The following is a 23,014-nucleotide window of genomic DNA, read 5'->3' as shown; positions in this document are numbered from 1 at the left end:
ACTCTATATTTATATATAACAAGCACTGGCAGCAAACAACTGCACTCACTGTTTGCAATGTTGTATTATATAAGCTGAGCTCAACATCACATTTCAATTTATGTATAAAACTTATTTTTATTTCAATAAATTTGATATTGTTAAAAAAATACATTGATACTAAATTAAGCATGATAGATTTATAGATTTATCATATATTATTATGCTTAACATGTCATTGTATTTATAAACTACTACAATATATTCTGTATAATACTTTAGTTAGTAAAATAGTTTTTACTATCAATTTACAAAAATACTATACAATGATAAAGTAAACAAATTTTGATTATAATTATAAAGCAACCAATTTATTAGTGAATTTAATCAAATGACATTATATTTATTGCTCAGACATAAAATGGTTTATAAATATACATTAATTATTAAGTTTAAAAACAAGTCTTGAAATAAAACAATAATAAAAATCATTTAAAAAACATCGTTGCAATGATTTTCAAATGTTATACATTATTTATAGTTTTAAACAAAATAACTTTTTAAACTAATTTTTAATTTATTTATGTGCAAGAAATATTTGTTATATTATTTACTTGTGGTTATAAAATTATCTATTTTTATAAATTAAATTTAATATCATACCGATACTATTTTATTATAACCTTATATTTGATAAACACATTAAAATGCTTTAGTATTTCTAAAAACTTAGAAAATTATAAAATTTGTTGTAATCGATTATATATTAGTATTATTATAATCTTTACTACATTTTATTACAATTATATAACAGCATATAATTTGTACAATAAGTATATGATTTACAACAATATAAATGATTGCAATATGTTTAAAAAGTGTTGTAAAAATTTAATATAATGCTTTATTTTGAATGAATGCAATTTTGAATATATAAATCAATTGATTGTCATTTCCAGTATTAGAGATAAAGTTGTTTAACTTAAAACAAATATCTATTTATAAATTTATAAATATTAAAGATAAGTGAATGAAAATAAAAATAATTTGATGATTACTAGGTTTTCAAACAACTTACAAACAGGTGGTTTGACGTCTATAAGTGTTTGTATGTATACTATAATTATTATTATATTACATTTAATGCATCTGTTATTCTGTCGATAAGCAATTATCGAGAAAAACAAAATAAACTCAATTTATAAAAGTATATTTACAAAACTTATATTTTATTTAAAAATTAATTGCTTAATATTGGTAAAATACACTACTATGTGTAATAACTATTATTATTATTATTATATTAATCTTTGAGACTTAATATTTTTATATGACTTAATTATTATAAGTTATGATTAGGGTTTTATCAAATTCCTGCCTCGTTTTATTTTCTTTAGCCTTATTGAACCCTAAACAACATATTTTACTTATGATGTTTTAAAAAACAAATATTATATTAAACTGTATTTTAAGTGTTATTGATAAATAGTATTACTAAATTTATTTATTTGATATTTATTTTGCAAAATATTTAAGTTTTGGTATTATTTATTATAACAATATAAAATATATTTTCCATTTTTAACGATGAACAGAAAATGAAATATTTTCCATATTTACGGGAAAAATTGGAGGGATTTTATTAGGAAACTTTCCTTCCTGGGAAAGTTGCTCAAACTCTAGTTATGATATAGTGTAATTTTATTAAATTATTATACTGTACATTTATTATATGATATGCATATAAACTGTTTATAATATCAAAAATATTTGTTTAAATATTTTTATTTAATTTGTAGAAACTTTTGATTATTGAAATAAATGATAATTTTAAAAAATCAATCCGATTTAGAAATTTCAATATAAACAAAAATGAAAATTTGATTTATGTAATTTAGTTTGCACTCAATTTTCTTTACTTTTACATCAAATGTCTCAAAAACTCTTCAATAAATTTAAAAAACACATTAGTTTTTAATATTTTCAAATATTTTATAAAAACATGTTTTGTTATAAATTATTAAAACAATCGAAATAACATTAAAATACTGCAATTTGTTATGACATTATAAAAAATGTTTTCTCTATTTATAATTTTTATATTAATATCTAAAGAAAGCACCGGTAGTTTACTATATGGATAAAGAGCTAAATGTAGAGTTGATTTGTTTTTTTTGTCTCTTATTATTGACCTCTACTTTACAAAACTTAAAGCACTAGTAATAGTAATGTTCAATAAAAATCAATTGCAGATCAATAATGAAGCCGACTATGACTATGACTACCATTATATGACTCCACTTTCTATGCGCATACACTCATCATTAGATACCAAACCATATGTCTAACATTTAACTTATTTTCACGAATTCCTGAAAGGAATACGTATATGCATTCTATAAGTCGGTCTGTCGGTCTGTCGGTCTGTCGGTCTGTCGGTCTGTCGGTCTGTCGGTCTGTCGGTCTGTCGGTCTGTCGGTCTGTCGGTCTGTCGGTCTGTCGGTCTGTCGGTCTGTCGGTCTGTCGGTCTGTCGGTCTGTCGGTCTGTCGGTCTGTCGGTCTGTCGGTCTGTCGGTCTGTCGGTCTGTCGGTCTGTCGGTCTGTCGGTCTGTCGGTCTGTCGGTCTGTCGGTCTGTCTGTCCCACGAGGACATAGGTTCGAATCCACTATCCGCTACAAATTTTTTTTGAATTTTTGTTTTGTTTTTTTCTTATTTAAGTTTATTTTTTAGGAAATTGAAGAAAATGGTGTCCAAAAATTAATTAAAAAAATTTTGAATTTTTTTTTGAATTTTTTTTGAATTTTTTTTGAATTTTTTTGAATATTGATTTTTTTCGTTTTTAAGTTTATTTTTTAGGAAAATAGTAGTTTATTTTGTAATACTGAATCATTTGATACCCCACATGACTATAGTTGTTTATTTTGTCATACTAAATCGTTTGATACTCTACATAACTATAGTTGATTTTATTTTATCATACTGAATTTAATTTTTAATTATGATTAGGAATTCGTGTGGAAATGCTTTCTAGCATTCTCAACTGGTTATTATTAAAACTTAAATTTAATCCAAACTAACGAACGGATGTTTTTAGTTTGAATTATTTAAACATTTTGTGTCACATATTTATTAAACAAAATATATCACTTTATTATTGATATCAAAATTATTCTGTTTACAGTATTATTTGTGCAATTTTTAATAACTTATTTTGATTTTGTTTTTAATTTTCTATAATTATATCTATTTAGAGATATTGTTTAACTTAAGGCTAAATAAAATAATAATTATAATACTTTGTAATAATAAACGTTATATTCATAAATTGTATCAATGAAACAATAAACATAAATTAATTTGTTAATTATTAATAAAACAATTTACAAATAGTAAATTATATTTATAAAATTAAAATTATAAAAGTAATAATAAATTTTTAGAAATTAAATATTTAAAATAATTTTTTAATTTTAAATTGTATTCAAAACAAAAATGATATCTCCAAGAAAAGCAATAAATAAATAGCCATATAATTTACCAAATATTGCTAGTCTTATATATGATAAATGACTTTTTAAAATGGATGCAAAAACAATCAATCATATTGTTTGGTTATATATATATATATTGATATATATATATACAAATATATATATATATATATATATATATATATATATATATATATATATATATATATATATATATATATATATGTACGTTTATGTAAGTATGTAAAAGAGAGAAAAAATAAGATTAAAATTTATTTATTATTAAATGCTATTAAAATAGGAATTATTGTATATACTAAAATTTGATGACCGAAACACTTTTTTACTTTATTAAAAAGTTGGTTTTAATAGTGAATTAAATTAAAATGTATTCTATGCAAGAATCTAAATATAATATATTTGTTTTATATAAAAATATTAATACAACTACATTACAACTAAATTTATTATAATAAAAATATATAGCAATATACTGTTAGGGTGGTTCACATATTACGTTCGCACTTGAGGGGAGGAGGGTTGGCCAAAGCGAACTTTTGCGAACGAGGGGGAGGGGAGAGGTATAGACTTTAAGAACGTTTTCATTTTGATAATTTTATTTTTTAGTGGTGGGGATAGCGGTTAGGGATACGCGAACGTAATTTTCTTAAATGACTTCATGCGAACAATTGCGAACATAAAGGAAAGGGGTCAAGATTTCTTAAAAAGTGAGAACGTAGTATGTGAATGGCCCCTTATGTGTATTATTAACATTTTATTTAAATTATATAAAATGATTTTAAATTTAAATAAAAAAATTCAATAATCCTTTATTAAGTAAAATATGTTGCACTAGATTTTGATAACAAAAAATATTGATTATATTTTGTTATATATTTTGGATAAAATATATTAGTTCTATTAGAATGTAAAATAAAATGTAAAAATAAATTATTAAAAAATAAACTAAATATCACTAATTTCATACAAATATATATTTATATATAATAATAATACATAATATATTTGTATTACAGTGAAGCGTTTTTTAAGGAAATTTTGTTTTTGAAAAGACCTAAAACATTTGATGCATTTATAAATATATTATTAAATGTATTAAATTATTAAATAAATATATTTTTATGTTTAATTTTAGTTTAAATTTTGTTTTATAAAAGTAATCTGTTTTTAAAATTTAAATTTAAAACAATGTTTTTGTATTAAATAAACTAATTTCATAAACAGTTTTTATATTTTCTATATACTGTACTTCTCTTACCTATAATTTATAATTCTATAAGAGATTACCTAAAAACATAAATATTTATCATTATTGATGATTACCATAAATTAATTATTAATAATGACTAATGTTATAGAATTATTAATATTAGTATAATCTAGTTTTATGCTGATATAAAAAGTAATTAATTATATATAAAAATAAATTATATGATATTGATATATATATATAATGTATGCACCAAATAATTAAGATCATCTAATAATTGAAATATATTTATACATGAATATGGAGGTGAGTTTTAAAGTTTGAAATATAAGTAAACATAAAGCATAAACACACATACAGTATATATTGATATATATATATACATTATAGATATATATTTATATAAAATAATTTCATTGAATTATTATCTCTGAGAAATTCACATCTGTTGCGGTACTTATGTATCGTGAATGCAATGCAACTCTATTTCTCATATAAATTGCTCTAAAAGTCAGAGTTCTTTCAAAATTATATTATCATACAATTGTTAGACCTTTCAAAAGATATGTGAATTAAAGTGAATTTTTTATCTTATAGTTCTCTCTCTCTCTCTCTCTCTCTCTCTCTCTCTCTATCTATCTATCTCTCTCTCTCTCTCTTCTCTCTCTCTCTCTCTCTCTCTCTCTCTCTCTCTCTCTCTCTCTCTCTCTCTCTCTCTCTTTAAATCCGTTTTACAGTTTAATTCAATTCAAATGATGGCAACATTACTGATAAAATAGTGAACAGTTGTCATGACTACTGAATCACACACTGGAGTTGACGTTATTTTCCGCTTCTTTACAATTATCAAAGAGAGAGAGAGAGAGAGAGAGAGAGAGAGAGAGAGAGAAAGAAAGAGAGAGATAGAGAGTGAAATAGAGAGAGGATTATACATTATTTTGTGTACAGTATTATTAAGTATTATGTTAAGATATATTACTATAAGATAAACATAAAATTATATAAAATAGCTACGATATTACAGATATTCTATGATATCAAATGTCACATTTTAATCTTATAATTAACAAATATTGCATACATTTTATGAACAATAAATTGTTTTTGATATTTATTTGCAGAATAACTCTAGTGTGTAAACTTGAATGTCTATAACTTAAAATAAATGTTATATACAATTGTCATTTTGTATTTAAAATCTTGTGTTTAAATGTTTTTGCTATAAAATATAACAAAAAATAAAGACATTTAGGACTCAAAATAAATTTAATGACAAAAATAAATCAAATGAATGATACTTGAAGTGTATGGAGAGAAACGGAAAAATAGATAAATTAACATTTAAACAAATAATATAATATATCATTGATTTTGTTACTTATTACAAATACAACTATTGCCAAATTAATTGTAATTTATTACATGATCTTATCTTATACTCAATTGAATTTTGGGTTATTTGTTACAAATAACTGCTAATTTGTCTTTACATTTATCACAAAATGATGATATATGAAAAGATTAATTTATTATTTAATAAATTATTAAATAATATATATATAGAATAAAAAATCATAGAATAAATAAAAATTATGTAAAGATAATAAAATTATTATTTTAAAATCAACAATAATATAGATTTTAATAAAATGTTTGGATTCTATATTTTAAAGTAAATATCATTTATAGAAGGATTTATATAATCGATATTTTGGTCAAAATGTAATACATCTGTCATTTATGTTTGCAAACAATACATTCAATTTTGAATATTGTTTGTATTATATGACAAATCTCTTGTATATAAAAAATGATGTATCTATGGATATAATATGGACTCCCAAGTGATACTGAAGTTACTTGAATTCACTTTTTTATAATAATAAATTATTGTTTGTCCATTAAATCGTTAAAAAGTTTACGCAAAGAAAATGATAGTCTATTACTTTCAATTGAAAATAACAATAATTATTTTAATTATTTTAAAATTGTTTTTTCTTAGTTTTCAAACCCCTAAATCTAAATGGTAAACCTTGGTTTATATTATTTATGGAAACAATATAAGATTAATAGATATATTGTTAACATAAAATATTTTTATTATATTATAAGATAAAATACAATCTATTTCTATAAATATTTCATATAGATTGAGACAATTATTAATTGAATGATATTTGTTGTTTTATGACATTATATAAGCTTATTGTATAAAAATAAATAATAAAGTTAAAAGCATATACAATAATATTGGAGTTATTTAATCTGTGATGAAGTATATAAAAGATCCACAATTTTTTATAGTAACATATTTTAATAAATTATTTGTTCACTAATTTAATTTTTGTTTATAATTGCAAACATTCTGAATAATTAGTATCTAATGATTTGTAAACAATATTTTTAGCAATGATTTCAATTGATAAATGAATTCTTAAATAAAGAAATTGATAATAACTATATCGATATAATCATTATTGGATTAATGGATTAATATATTTTGATGCAATCTTTATCAACTCATCGCAGATTTAATAATTATAGAAATTAACTGTTAGTTTATGCAATTTGAAGGGACGACCATTTGGGAGCCATCGATCAATCTTTAATTCATATAACAAATTAGTGCCCAAACCTTAGTATCACAACTATAATACATTTATCTCCGAGAGTTTTGTTGAAATTACATGACTCATGGCATTAAACATTGCCAACAATATTATGGGCCAACAATGCACTCCAATAATTCATATATTTTTAGTACTCCTATTGTTTTCTACAATATTTTATTTCATAAATATAATTGCAATCAATATTTTTAATGCATTCATTCATTCATTCATTCATTTATATTATTATTATTATTATTTAATAATTTCTAATACTATAATAATCATTTGATGTACTAAAAGTTTTTATTGCATCAATTTTAAATGTGTTTTATAAATATGTTAATAAATATACTAAAATTACTCAAATGTTTATTAACATTTGTGTTAAACATAATAATAATTATTTAGTTATATTTTATTATTATTAAATATTTACTATTAAAAACTATCATATAAATTTTATATAAAAATAAAAATAATATTTAAAGTTAATTATGTATTTGCATTATACTGTACAAGTATTTACTGTATATTCATCAGCTTTATGTCATAACTATATTTATTTGTTGTAAACAATAATCAATTTATGACAGATTTAGTTAAAGACAGTTATTTAGATGTCAATCGCAAAATATAGTCACACCCTTAGGTACACTTACCTCTAACCTCTAATTTTTTATTATTAATTTATTATATGCTTTGAATTTATATATTTATAGCATAACTAATCATATTTGATATGAAATTGCTATCTAACTAACAATAAAACAATTGAGTTTTTTTAATAAAATAAATTATTTTTAAATAAAATGGATCGCAAAAACTTAAAATACAAAATGCAAATTTTAGATGATTTATATATATAAAATGATATAATATTATTTGCATATAATTTGTAACATAAAAATTATATTAGTATATTTGTATACCTATTTTTGTCGATCAATAACTATAATATACTGTATGTTATCTTAATAGTTATAATTGTAAAATTCTATATATTTATGTAAAATATAATTTGATTATTTCATATTTGTTGATATTGTAAGTTATATTAAGATTTATCAAAATTTTGATGTTTATATTACTGATTAGTTATTGAATTATTTAATAATAATAAGTGTAAACTACGCTAAAATTAGGACAAATATATCAATAATATTATTTAATAAAAATATGTAACTGAAAAACTGAAAAATACTTTATTTTTTCAAAAAATATATAATTATGTTACAATTATAGAAATATTTTAATATAATTAAGATAATAATAATAAATTATACTTTAAAATTTAATTATTTAATTATTTAAAATTTTCATACTGCATTATATATTTTTATAATTTTAATTAAAATTAAAGTTTTTATTTATATAAAAGAATATTCCAAAAATTTAAAGAATTTATTGGGAATATTATCCTACTTTACTGCGAATTTCTTTTATTTATACGAGAATTTTCTCTTGCAATAAAAGTGTACACCTCCTTCTACCCCAAGATATTTTGTGATTTTTTCATTTTACCCCACCCTATACACCCCTTAATATCCAAAACCTTGCTTAACCCTTGTTTTTATATAATATATTATTAATATTTAAAACATTATTATGTTTATTTTACGAGTTAATATTAAGCTTATTGTATATTAAAAGCATTTTTAGTTTTGTATATTAGAAATAATTTAATTATAATTTAATAAATTTATTTTTAATAGCAAAATTTAATAGATAATTTTAATATAAATTATAAACAAATATATAAGCAAAAACTTGGTTTATAGAAAATAGTAATTTAAATAAAATTTATTGAAGTTATTTAGGGAATTAGCTATAATTCAGTCCATTAGATTCAGTTTATTTTGACGTTAATGTAATGAAATGTTCGCTAATCTAAACTTAAAAGATATAAATTCAAAGTACAGGTTCTATGCCTACTCTACCCTACAATATACCCAACAGAGTCTATATTCAAAAATAACTTTTTTGTATTATAAGTTGCTTTAAAATAAACGATTATTTGAGAAATAAATTTATGGATTTCTATTATATAAATAAATATTAATAAAAGCGATTAAAGATTAATATATTGACATAATTTTAATAATTATTAATGTTAATAATAGAAAACACAGATTAATTGAAAGCAATTGCAATTAAATCTCTATTGGAAATCTATTAACACTTTATGTGTTAAGTTTAGTGCAATATTCCAATAACATTACAATATGTTGAAATTGAAATCTGAGACACTTTTTTGATGCAAATCCCGGTTTGCATTGAAATGATACACAAACTCACTACAAAATAATAGTATATTAATTTCAATGATTATATTTTATAATATTTTACGATCTAAAGGTATAGGTTTTATATTTTCCATTAAATTTCAGTTTTATTTGGTAAAACATTTATATAAATATTCTATATATCTTTAAAATTCGGTATTAAATTTTTTAGAGAAATTAGATTTAATATAAAACTAAAAATACCTTTTATGACATATAGAATAATATAAATTTACAATATATACTGTTTAATAATAATTTTGAAAATAAAAATATTTTATTATCTATACTCTATTTTGTTGTAATAAAAAAATTAATTACAGTATACATGTTGTTTAATAATAATTAAATAAATTAATACATAATAATTTGTTTACAGTGATTTTCTTAATAAATATCTATAATATTAAGAAATTTGATAATGTATTAAATATTTTATGCATAATTAAATAGTTTAAATAATCAATGTTTGCTCTAATCTTTATTATAACTTAAATGTACAATATTTAAAATATATTTTTAAATTAGTTAATAGTTTTAAATAATTTTTTTTATGTAATTAATTTATTTTTTAATATACACTTAATTAATAATTATAAATAATCAATATTAATATTACAATTACAATTATCATAAAATTTAATTTTATTATAGAGAATATTTATTAAATAATACTAATTAATATGTTTTTAAAAATAAATTTTAAATATTATTATTGAATAACTATTGTTAAATATAAATTATATATATTTATTATCTTATTATTAAAAATTTAAAAAATATTATAACAATTACAATGATTTAAAAAGATAATAATATATGTAGTGGTGATCAATAAAACTGCATTTAATCAAACATTTTTCTTATTTTAATTAACAAATATTTTTAACAAATACTGTATATTTATATTTTCCCACACATATCATACAAACAATATTCAATATACACTTAAAATAAACTATTGTATATCAATAAAAACTAACTAAAAACATACCTACAAACACACCGACACCAGGTGCCCACTGATGCCCAGATATCCAGGGTCAGTGATGACCTCAGGGTACATATGGACAGTGGTCACTATAGATATACTGTACAAAGCATATCATAAAATGGTATATATAAGCCTTGAATCACACCATACTGTATGTGATTGTCTCTCATGAGTATTGAAAGTTATACTAAAACTATTTTATCATTCAATGTATTTTTCATTTTAAATATTCAACAAATAAAGTTATTATTTTTAACTCAATTAAATCGACTGCAATTATTTAATAATAATATCTATAACTATTGTCGGATACCAACCCCACTATCTGACATATAGTCGGCAGGATATAGTTATCCTAAAGTTAAATGAATAAAAAAATATTAATATTGTGTGCATTAATAACAGTTATAATAATATCAGTTGAGTGTAATATTTTCCGAGCTTTAATACCAGTCGCTAAACAATTGGCGATTAAAGCGGCCGAAGAGTTGGCCAAACGAAACAACAACCAAAAACTCAAGCCATCCATCGATCACATCAAAAATGACGGCAAAGAGGACCAGACGTCGAACACAGAGAGCACCATCACTGGCACCGGCAGACAAGGAGTTGGACCACAACAACAGCACACCTCCCAGTCCTACACCACAGCAATCCAACAGTGTTGGCGCCCAAGTGTTACATACCATTGTTGACGACGACTCAACCGATACGGAAGTGTACGACAGCTCTCGTTTCAAGACATCACACAGTAAGCCAAAAATACAAGTATTTAAGGGTACGGCCGATAAGGTCACTATAGAAAACTGGTTTAAGAGGTTTGAGATGTTGGCCACACATTACAAGTGGTCCGACACCGAGAGGTCTGTCCTATTGGGCAACTATCTTGAAGACGACGCTCTTAACTGGTATATAGAAAACAATAATAATGATATGTATGACACAATTAAATGTAAAATGATAGCTCGTTTCGGTGTCGAAATAGTTGAACCGATCATAGAGTTTGTTAATCTAAAATATGATGTAAACACTGGTATTAAAGAGTATTTTGAGGCCAAGCGTAGGTTAGGTGTTGCCGCTAAACTCACAGAATCCCAAATGATACCACTTATGGTACACAACCTAAACCCAAAAATGGTTGAGTACTTCACAGCAGTTAAACCAAAAACTTTTGTCGAGTTTTATAGTATTGCAAAAACAGCCGAAAATAATATCAAACGGTTTCAGTCTACTAACAAACCTAATGTACCGATCAAACAGATCCCGAAACCACGGTATGATTCAAAATCAGACAAACCTAAGCGTAAACCTCCCTCTCCTTGTCTTATATGTGACAAACTTGGTTTCAAGGGCCGATATCATTGGGCCAACGATTGCCGAAATAAAACAAAACAATACCCAAACAAAACAAATAACACTCAAATCAATACATTTGAATCTCAATCTAATGGTATAGATATGCATGAAAATGATATCAATGCCATTAATTTAAACTAAAACAGAGGCCTAAGCATCACAATCTAATCAAAATATTAACAATAGTTAATAACAATATATTTTATGCAATATATGATTGTGGTGCTAACATATCAATAATTAATAGCGATTTAGCTAAAAAATTAAATTTAACTATTATTGATAAAAATATAAATTTTAAAACTATTAGCAATTTAGGCAATTGCTTAGGTCTCGTAAAAATAGATTTAACAATAGGTTATACAACACATACATGTATTTTACATGTAATTGAAAATTGTAACTATAGTTTAGTTATAGGATTAAATTTAATACAATTATTTAATCTCAATCAAACAGATAATTTGAAAATATTTCAAAATTACTATAAAAACAATAAAATAATTAAGAGTGAAATACTATCTAATTATTCAAATACAAATAATAAAAGTTATGAGATAAACACATTTGAATTGCTTAATTCAAATCACTTAAGTAATGAACAAACATTTAAATTAAACAATTTATTAAATAAATTTACACATATTTTTTCAATAGACAAGTATGATATCGGTATGATTAGTACCGAAATGTGTAAAATAGAGCTCACGAGCCAAATACCTATCAATTTGAGGGCATACCGGTGCTCACCGGCCGACCAAAAAACAATTAATGAACAAATTGAAAAACTATTACAAGAGGGTTTAATTAGGAAAAGTGTATCCCCATATAGTTTTCCCATCACTTTAGCCTTTAAACGCGATGAGGGAACCAAAAGTAGGCTAACAATTGATTATCGAAAGCTAAATAAGCTAACAGTTGCCGATAACTTCCCGTTCCCACTGTTTATGGATATCATAGACAAACTAAGGGACTGCGAATATTTCACGACATTAGACATAACTAGCGGTTTCTGGCATTTAAGGGTTGACCCAAAAGATGTCCACAAAACAGCATTTTTTACGGTAGACCAACACTATGAGTGGTTAGCTATGCCTTTCGGATACCGGAACTCTCCGATGATATTTCAAAGAGTTATTTCAAATATACTGAAAAAACATAATTTAAATAATTTTTCCCAAAACTATTTGGATGACATAATTATTTATTCACAATCAATAGATGAACATTTAAAACACATTGAATTAGTATTCAATGCATTTAAATATGAAAACATTAAACTAAAGCTATCTAAATGTAAATTTGCCGAAAAACAGGTAAAATATTTAGGACATAACATTACATTAAATAAATATTCACCAATTAATGATAATTTGATAGCAATAAAAAATTTCCCTAAACCTAATAATACAAAACAAATACAATCATTTTTAGGTAAAATAAATTTTTATTATAAATTTATACCTAAAGCTAACAAAACATTAGAACCATTATATAAATTACTTAAAAAAGATACACAATTTGTATGGAGTAATGATTGCGATATAGCATTCAAATACATTAAAAATTATTTAATTAGTACACCAGTGCTAGCTATATATAATCCTAATAGGGAATGTATTTTATATACCGACGCCAGCAAATCAGGTACCGGTGCTGTACTCAAGCAAATACAAAATGATGGTACAGTACATCCAATTGCATATTTTTCCCGCAAATTACTTAATTACCAACAAAATTATAATATCTCTGAATTAGAGTGTTTAGCATTGATTCAAGCGCTAGACTATTGGCACTACTATTTATACGGTAATAAAATTATTGTTTATTCAGATCATAATCCTCTCCGTTGGCTTAATTCAATAAAAAAGCCGTCCACTAGACTATTCAATTGGTCACTCAGAATAGGTCAATATAACCCAGATATAAGATACATAGCCGGCAAACATAATGTTGGTGCTGACCTATTGAGCCGTAACCCTGTACTTGAAGGTACAGACACATACACAGACACAAAATATGTCAATTTATTAGAAATAACTAACAAACAAACAAAACATTTTGTTGATATTCTTAACATAACAGATATAATTGAATCACAAAAATGTTATTTAAAAGATTTACCAAAACATTGTATATTAGATAATAATCTCATAATAAGACAAACAGCAGATATGAAACGTATTTATATACACGAATCAATAACTAAAAAACTATTAACTAATTGTCATAACATGTTTGGACATATAGGTGCCCACAAAATGGTTCAATTAATAACTAGTGCTTATTATGTCAAAAATATATATGAAAAAGTTAAACTTTTTATAGACAAATGCAAAGTTTGCCAAACAAATAAAATCAATAGAAAAAATAAACTAGGTTCATTGTCACAAATAGGCCCGGCCCGCAAACCGTTTGATATTATCTCTATTGATACCATAGGTGGGTTCAATGGCTATAATTCACGCAAATGTTATATTCACGTAGCAATAGATAATTTTACTCGTTTTATATGGACAATGGCCTCAAGTACTCAAAATGCCAAAGATTTTATAAACTTAATTAATAATGTTTCACAAACACAAAAACCTAAACTAGTTTTGGCCGATCGATATACAGGCATTAAATCTACTGAATTTTGTAATTATTTAACTAAAAACAATATTAAAATCATGTTTATAACAGCTAACTGTCCACAATCTAACGGGTTGTGTGAGAGAGCTAATCAAACAATTGTCACAAGACTTAGGTGCAAAATAAATGATAACAAACAAAACATTTGTTGGCCAAAACTACTAACTGATTGTAACACTGAATACAACAATACTATACATAATGTAACAAAATTTTCACCTAATTTTTTACTTTTTGGTGTCAAACCATTTCAACAGTACATGTATGGGTCGGATATTAGCATAGATAAGGCTAGAGATATAGCTTTTGAAAACTCAAATAAATGTCATGCAATTAATAAATCATATTATGATAAAAGTCATAATCCTATTGTATTGAATGAAAACGATTATGTTTTAGTGGATTATAAAAATAACATTTCTAGGAAAAAATTAGACCCTATAATGCATGGACCGTTCAAAGTGGTAAAACGATTGTCAAACATATCATACATTATTGAAATTGACAAAAAGGGTACGACATCTGATACATACCATATCTCTAAACTTAGACCATTTAGTCCCGACAGTCATCATAAAGAACGGGGATGTAGTGGTGATCAATAAAACTGCATTTAATCAAACATTTTTCTTATTTTAATTAACAAATATTTTTAACAAATACTGTATATTTATATTTTCCCACACATATCATACAAACAATATTCAATATACACTTAAAATAAACTATTGTATAYCAATAAAAACTAACTAAAAACATACCTACAAACACACCGACACCAGGTGCCCACTGATGCCCAGATATCCAGGGTCAGTGATGACCTCAGGGTACATATGGACAGTGGTCACTATAGATATACTGTACAAAGCATATCATAAAATGGTATATATAAGCCTTGAATCACACCATACTGTATGTGATTGTCTCTCATGAGTATTGAAAGTTATACTCAAACTATTTTATCATTCAATGTATTTTTCATTTTAAATATTCAACAAATAAAGTTATTATTTTTAACTCAATTAAATCGACTGCAATTATTTAATAATAATATCTATAACTATTGTCGGATACCAACCCCACTATCTGACATATACTACATTATATACTGTATTTTATATATACTGTATTTGTATATAACATCATCTTTTATATAATTTTAGCAAAGAATTTAATGTTTACTATAATAATACATGTTTTGTGCCATTCATTGCATTCATAATTATATAAAAAGCAATGAAATATTTCTTCGGATGAATTTTATTTTGAGTTTTACTTAGTTTCTAAAATTTTTGTATATAAATAAATACTTTTGATTTATACTATGATATATAATAAATATATATTTCATATACTGTATAAACAATTACAGAAAATGTTATTTTAATAACTTATTTGTAAATTTAATTAAAATTTATTTAATTTTTAAAATTTTATAACATAATTAATAACATACAGTAAATTATTATTATTATCTTATTTTATTTTTTTATTCTGTATGGTATATAGAGATGGGCAAATAGAAAGTTTCTAATAAATTTCCCTGAGAAAGTTTCTAGAAAGTTTCTCAGGAATAAATTTCTATAGAAATTTAACTTTTTTGTTATACTATGGGATCCCCATATCTATAGATATTGTAAAACTATCCACTTAACCTAACCCAAACTAACTAAACCTAATATTTAAGTGAATTTACTATTAATTTATTAGACTGTTTAATACTAATTACTAATAGACTATAATTTAGCAACATAATCTATTAATGAACCGTATAATTGGTCCCTTATACAATATGAGTTATACTAACAATACTGCTTATACGGATTTATATAGTATAATGTAGATCAGCCAAATATATTAATGAGACATATAATACTATACATATAATATTATACTATATAATGTAGATTACTGTATAATACTATATTATACAAATGGGATACCTATATAAATAATTATAATTATTTAATAATAATCAGTTTTGTAAAATTTTATTCACCATTTTATTATATCATAGTTTAATATAATTAAATAAATAAATTTTTTACTTTAATTAATAATTAAAATACTAATAATAATATTTAAATATTACTTATAAAAACAATGTTAAAGATAACAAATATCGAGAAAACAAAATTAACCATGGGGATCCCATAAATAGAAATTTCTTTTAGAAACTTTCTAGAAATTTCTCTATTATTTTATAAATTTCTCTTTTTTGCCAACACTAATGGTATATATCCAACTTTACACTACAATGTTTATTATGCAATGAAATGCCTTACAGACTAAATATGATGTTTGATAATCATATGATATTTATCAAAACTATTAAATATTTTTACACATGAATTCATTTTTAAGTAATCAGATCTAAGTCATCATATTTTATATAAGAGTATTAAAGTAGATATTAATATAAAGCTTTATATATAGAACTCAAACCTTCTTTTCATAAGTTTGTTCAAAAATCGCTAATTTTTTATTTGTTATTTGATATCGCAATATATAAATATACTGTATATTTGTTTATATTTTAAGTAAATCAATAAGTTATATGTGACAATTAATAGCAGCAATAAATACATTATCTAATAATATTTTCTTAAGTTTTGTTATCAAAATTCATATACAGTACTTTATTTTTATCTTACACAACAAATAAATATAAAACAAATACAATTAATAAAGAAATATAAATTAAGTCAATAAATGACAATTTCGTGATACTGTCCATTGGTTTTGCGTATATCTTAACTTTCAATCATACAGTTATAACCGTTATTACTGTATGTTTACAATGTATTGTTTATAACTACACTAAATTAAGATAATCAAATAAATTACAAATTTTTATTATATTAATCTTTTTCTTATTTTATATGAAAGTTTACAAAATAATTATTTAAATATCAAATAGCAATTAAAAAAAACTTCAATAAAATAACTCTTTTAATTAATTAATTAAAGTAATTGCTAACTTATTAATTATTACTTTTTATAATAATATATTTTTTAAAATAAACAAAATAGAAATTATACAATAAGTAAAAATTTAACAATAGATTGATTGCAAATATACTGTATGATTAAAATCATATTTTATGTCAATTCATTGCTTTTTCTTACAAAAAGTTTTAATGAGACACAACTTTTTTCATAACTATAACATACATTATATTAACTACAATACATATATATTTATTACTGTATAACTATGTTATTGAAGCAAAAAAAATATAATATATAAAAAAGTATTCAATGCAACAAAAATGATCACAATTTTGTTAAAAATGTTTAGCAGTTGAATGAAGTGAACAAATGAGAGATGAAAATAAAAAATAGATTTTTATTATGAAAGCTGTGGGCATTCAAAGTGAATCCTTATATGTTATTGTCTTCAAACCATAAATTCAAATCATTAAATCTAGTGTTGGCAAAAACGAAAAATTTAAAGAATAATAGAGAAATTTCTAGAAAGTTTCTAAAAGAATTTTATAACTATGGGATCCTAATGTTAATTTTGTTTTCTTCATATTTGTTATACATAATAACAATAACATTATATATAATACATTGTTTTTACAATTAATAATTAAATATTATTATTATTAAGCTTTGGATAAAAAGGGTCTACAATGTGTCGCGCACTGTATTATAATAAAATAAACTATTGCGAAATGTAAATTTAATAATAATTATAGAATTATAGTTAACATGTTTTTACTGTTTTTTAGTATGTTTTAATTAATATTAACTTATAAAATAAAAACCAGTTAAATATATATATATTAAACTATGTAAACACATATTATATTATAAAATGATGAATAAAATTCTACAAAACTGATTATTATTAAATAATTATTTTATTTTTATATATAGGTATCCCATTTTTAGTATAGTATAATATTATAGTTATAGTATTATGTCATTAATTGATATGAGGATTTTCTAGAAACTTTCTTAGGGAAATTTATTAAAAACTTTCTATTTGCCCATCTCTAATTAAATCTTACAATATTTTTATTTTTGTTAAAACTTTACGTTCGTTTAAATATATTATATTATTTATAAATAAGTGTCACTTAATTTCATTTTCTCAAAACTTTATTTATGTTTTTGATATTATATTAAATAATAATAGAGAAATAATTTATATTTATAATTAATAAATTTAATAATTTCTATGTTTATTTTAATTAAAAAATTAACTAACAAATAATTTTAATAAAAATATTAATTTTATTTAAAAAGTAATAGTTATACTGTATTCTTATTGATAATTTTTATTTTGAATATTTGTAAATAAATATGTTGAATTTATAATTAAAAAAATATATGAATAAAAATTGTTTTTTTTTTGACAAACATTTCATTATAGATAAATTATAATTATATTGTTTTCTAATATTTGAGACAAATTTTTAAACAATTTGAAGTAAAAATTAAAGTTTTATATAAAATATTTTTAAGTAATTAATACTTATTTTATTATATTTTGTATTATTTCTGTAAATCTAAATAAAATTATAAGATCATAAAGAAATAAAGTATATATATTTTCTTTTACATTTGACAGCTTATGCAACCAATATTTATTTAGTTTTTATTCAAGTAAACAATTTTTAACAATAAATTGAGTTATTTATATGAATTTTTTATTTGATTAAATTTTTATTGAATTTTTACAAAAATACATCCAATTATCTGATCCAACAGTTTGTGCTTTTTTTGATTAAATATGTTGTAACTCAAATTCTTACTAAAATTTTTTCAAAAATTCTATTCATTCTTAAAATTTCTTTTAAATCCTGAAAATCTGTTTATTATATGAATAATAGTAAACTAAATTCTAATCAAATTTATAATATTCAATATATATATACAACTAATTTATTTATTTTTATAATGATTATTTGATATAAAAATCAATAATATATAATCTTAAATATAATATCAATGTATTTACTGTAGAGATTAAAAATAGAATTAATTTTTATAGTATATTACAAATTTAATAAGATATTTAAATAATATACATATATACTGTATTATATTATAATAATATATAACTATTTAATATTATATTTATTATCTATAATGTTTGTGAAAATTTTATTGTACATACATTTTATGGGCACCAAAACATAAAAATTATTGTATTTTTAAAATTATCATTTTATTCTAATTAATCTTATGATACAATTTTAATTTAATAGTTGCTGTCATGATCAATTTAAAAAATAATAAATTAAAAAGTGCAATATTTACTATAATAGACAAAACTATTGTCAATATAAAATCTATTATATAATAATATCCTTATATATATATATATATATATATAATACTTACAAAAGAATTTTTTTAGTAACATTAAATTAATACATAAATATACTACAATACACAAATGTTCGGTGCCAAAAATCCAAACTCCTCTCCCTAACTGTAGAATAAATCTATATAAAATTTTCCCTACTCAGTGCCAGAATTACCAATTTTAGACATCAATCATTACATAACATAGTATAAATAGTATAATATTGTAGTGATTTCTGGCACCAACGCATCACTAAAATATTCCCATACACCCTTGAAAATTTATATTGATGCGACCGAGACTATAAAACCCCAAGTATTCTCAATGATTTTATCATTGAGATACTGGTAGTCATTGGCATAGACTAGTACTGCTAAGAGCCGTTAGCAGATCAGTTCTCTCCCCTTCTGGTTCGACCCCCTTCTCATTGATGGTCCGTATACTTGGATGTATACCACTTTGATGTCTTTTAAATAAAAACCTTTTGGATTTAATGTAAGTTTTTACCATTTATTGTCTCCTACTTTTTTCTAAGCGACCTAAATCCGTGGGTTCCCGCGTCGGGAGCTCCAGTATCGAAAAGGTCCCTTCTTGTCTACAGTCTTAAGGTAAGATGACTGGCCGTCGGGTCCGCCGTGTCGGGGGATCTGGTCGGTTATGTTGTCAAGCCTTCCCGCGTAAATAGCTAATGGACGGAGCCGCCGTGTCGGGGGTTCCGGTCCAGTTATGTAACCTTACCATACCTACCCTAACCTACCTTATGATGGTAGACCGTCGGATCCGCCGTGTCGGGGGATTCGTACGGTCATGCCGTCATTCCTTTACCGTTGATAGTGTGCTAACGGATCTGTCGTGTCGAGAGATCTGTACGGCTACGCTGTCCTCCTCCCTTACCTCCTTTGACCTATACTTAGTTATTGTTGGTGTAGACTACTATATGTGTCATATGGAAGTCCCCGACATCCCGGAAAGTGTTTCAGGCGGCCGAAGGCTCTGCCCGATTTTTCGGCAATAGTCCTACGTTTTAGTGAAACAGTTGTAGTTTTGTCGGTTCTCAGTGTTATTTAACACTAATAGTCTGACCTTAAAATACAATTTACTAGGTGATCCAATGGTTGCTGTCTTCGTGACAATAGCACTAGTTTGGTTGATTGTTGTAATTATCGGCTGTTTGAGTGAATGTGTGTGTGAATGCATAGCAGTGGATTTCTCGAGTACATATGTGCTTTCGCTAACCTAGTTGGGAAATGCATAGTTACTATTCGATACTGACTGACTAGGCAGGCCAGTGGTCCCAAGAGGGTTCCGGTCTCCCGATCGCGTGATTGTGTGTTAATAGCCGATAACGGACACTGAGTTTAAGACCGTTAACATACGCTCCTCAATAGTGATCCGAGAGTATAGTTAAGGTTTGCCTTAACTTTATGAGTCTATAGTCACCTTCGGGATTGACTGACCCGGTATAAATAAATATTTGGACACCTAATAGTTTATTGTTGTTACATATGCACTGTTCTTACAATATCACGGCCAAAAACCTATCGGTGATGTCAATTGACCCCAGAGACGACATAGTTATGTCTGACCAGATTTAACTGAATACCGTATGTGAGATAATAGAAATGTTACGATAATTATGTAATACTGTCGGCAATCTGTCGGTCATGTATTGTCTATCGTACTTGAGTGTATGATGTGTTTCTATAGATTTATGTTAATTTATGTGATCGGTGACTCTCCGGCGATGCATTCGTTGACCGATGCGGCGGCGGTTGTGTACGCGACACCGCTTGCTGTAGTTAATGAGCGCCTTATCATTGACGCCACCACACATACAATTTTGTCTAATATAGTCCTTGTCTATGTATGTTAGTTGAATGTAATTTTGTGGTCTGTTGTAATGTTATACAGTACAGATTAGTAGTCCAGTGATAGTCACCGTAACACAGGTTTCGGGTGATATCACATTTCACCGACGAGTGTCGGGTAGGGTTTAACTAGTGTTTAAACGCCTTTATTTAGTGCCGGGTAGGCACGGCTGGAGAGACATAGATGGGTTAGATTCCCCCAGAGATTGCTTGTGACGATCCCATGGTTATGTCATCAGAGTCAGAGGACTCTGATTTATAGTTTGGCCACAGGGTTGGTCAACGGGTATAGCATTACTTATCCTATAGTGGGTATTTGAATAGACTATACGCCGGTTTTACCGACGGTAGTACCGAGTGATGGTACTGACCCTTAGACTCAGTCTTACTAGTAGATTGGGTATTGAGTTGCATGTTTTGGTTAGAGGGAGGCTTTGAGGCTTCTCTCGTTGGCAATTATTGGTAGGGCCCGACCAGTTAGTCAATCGTTATGTTTTAGTTACCAGTTTATAATTGCGACAAGACATTTGTTGTCATTGAGTAATGTCGGTTTTTGTTTGTTTTAGCGCAAGTGTTGCGGCTAGCCAGCCATTGTATGGATGCTGATAACACTGTATCGTCCTGTCTTCAGTATACTATAGTTGTGTCACGTGTAGTGAGTGACCAAACTAGTAAAATAGTTTTTACTGGTCTCAGAGCTTCTGACCAGACCCGAGTGGTACAGACTTCGAGTCTTAACTCTCAAAACAATGAGTCTGTCTTAACATTGAATAGTGTTTCGTTTGATAGTCAAGGTCAAATTGAATTAAATAATCTCAGGACCAGAGATAATACCTTTTATATAATTGGTCCGCAAAGTAGTAATGTCTTAATTTACGATCAATCAGACATAGATTGTATTAATAATTGTGTAGTAAAAGCTAATATTGTGCCCAATGTACAATTAAGACAACCTAAGCCACTACAGGAGTACTGTGCCAATAGTGGCGGCCATTCCAGTGGTTTACGTGAAATCATTGCATGGAAAGTGAAGCGAGTAACTCACCCCAAAAATTCTCATGAAACATCTAAATAATCAACACTTTCCAGATATAAATGGCAATGCTATTAAAATAATATTGAAACGGTATAGAAATAGGATATATTATAGTTATAACAGTAATGATAAAATCTACTCATTACACTATTTAATGTAAAAACATTGTGTGATACTAAAATTATTAATTTGTTTAAGTGAAACATT

General features: G+C 24.7%; 1 protein-coding gene across 1 annotated transcript in view; it reads left to right on the top strand.

The window, feature by feature from the left end:
- LOC128960430 (CUGBP Elav-like family member 3-B) overlaps positions 1-23,014 on the top strand; it is a 53,351-nt gene that overhangs the window by 2,512 nt on the left and 27,825 nt on the right. The gene's annotated exons all lie outside the window — the stretch shown is intronic.

The sequence above is a fragment of the Oppia nitens genome, unplaced genomic scaffold (assembly GCF_028296485.1).
Source record: "Oppia nitens isolate AA-2021 unplaced genomic scaffold, nextdenovo-longstitch-racon4-pilon3 scaffold4_pilon_pilon_pilon, whole genome shotgun sequence".
In the NCBI taxonomy this organism is placed as follows: domain Eukaryota; kingdom Metazoa; phylum Arthropoda; class Arachnida; order Sarcoptiformes; family Oppiidae; genus Oppia; species Oppia nitens.
The sequence above is the reverse complement of the archived record's forward strand: the minus strand, read 5'-3'. Positions and strand labels throughout refer to the sequence as shown.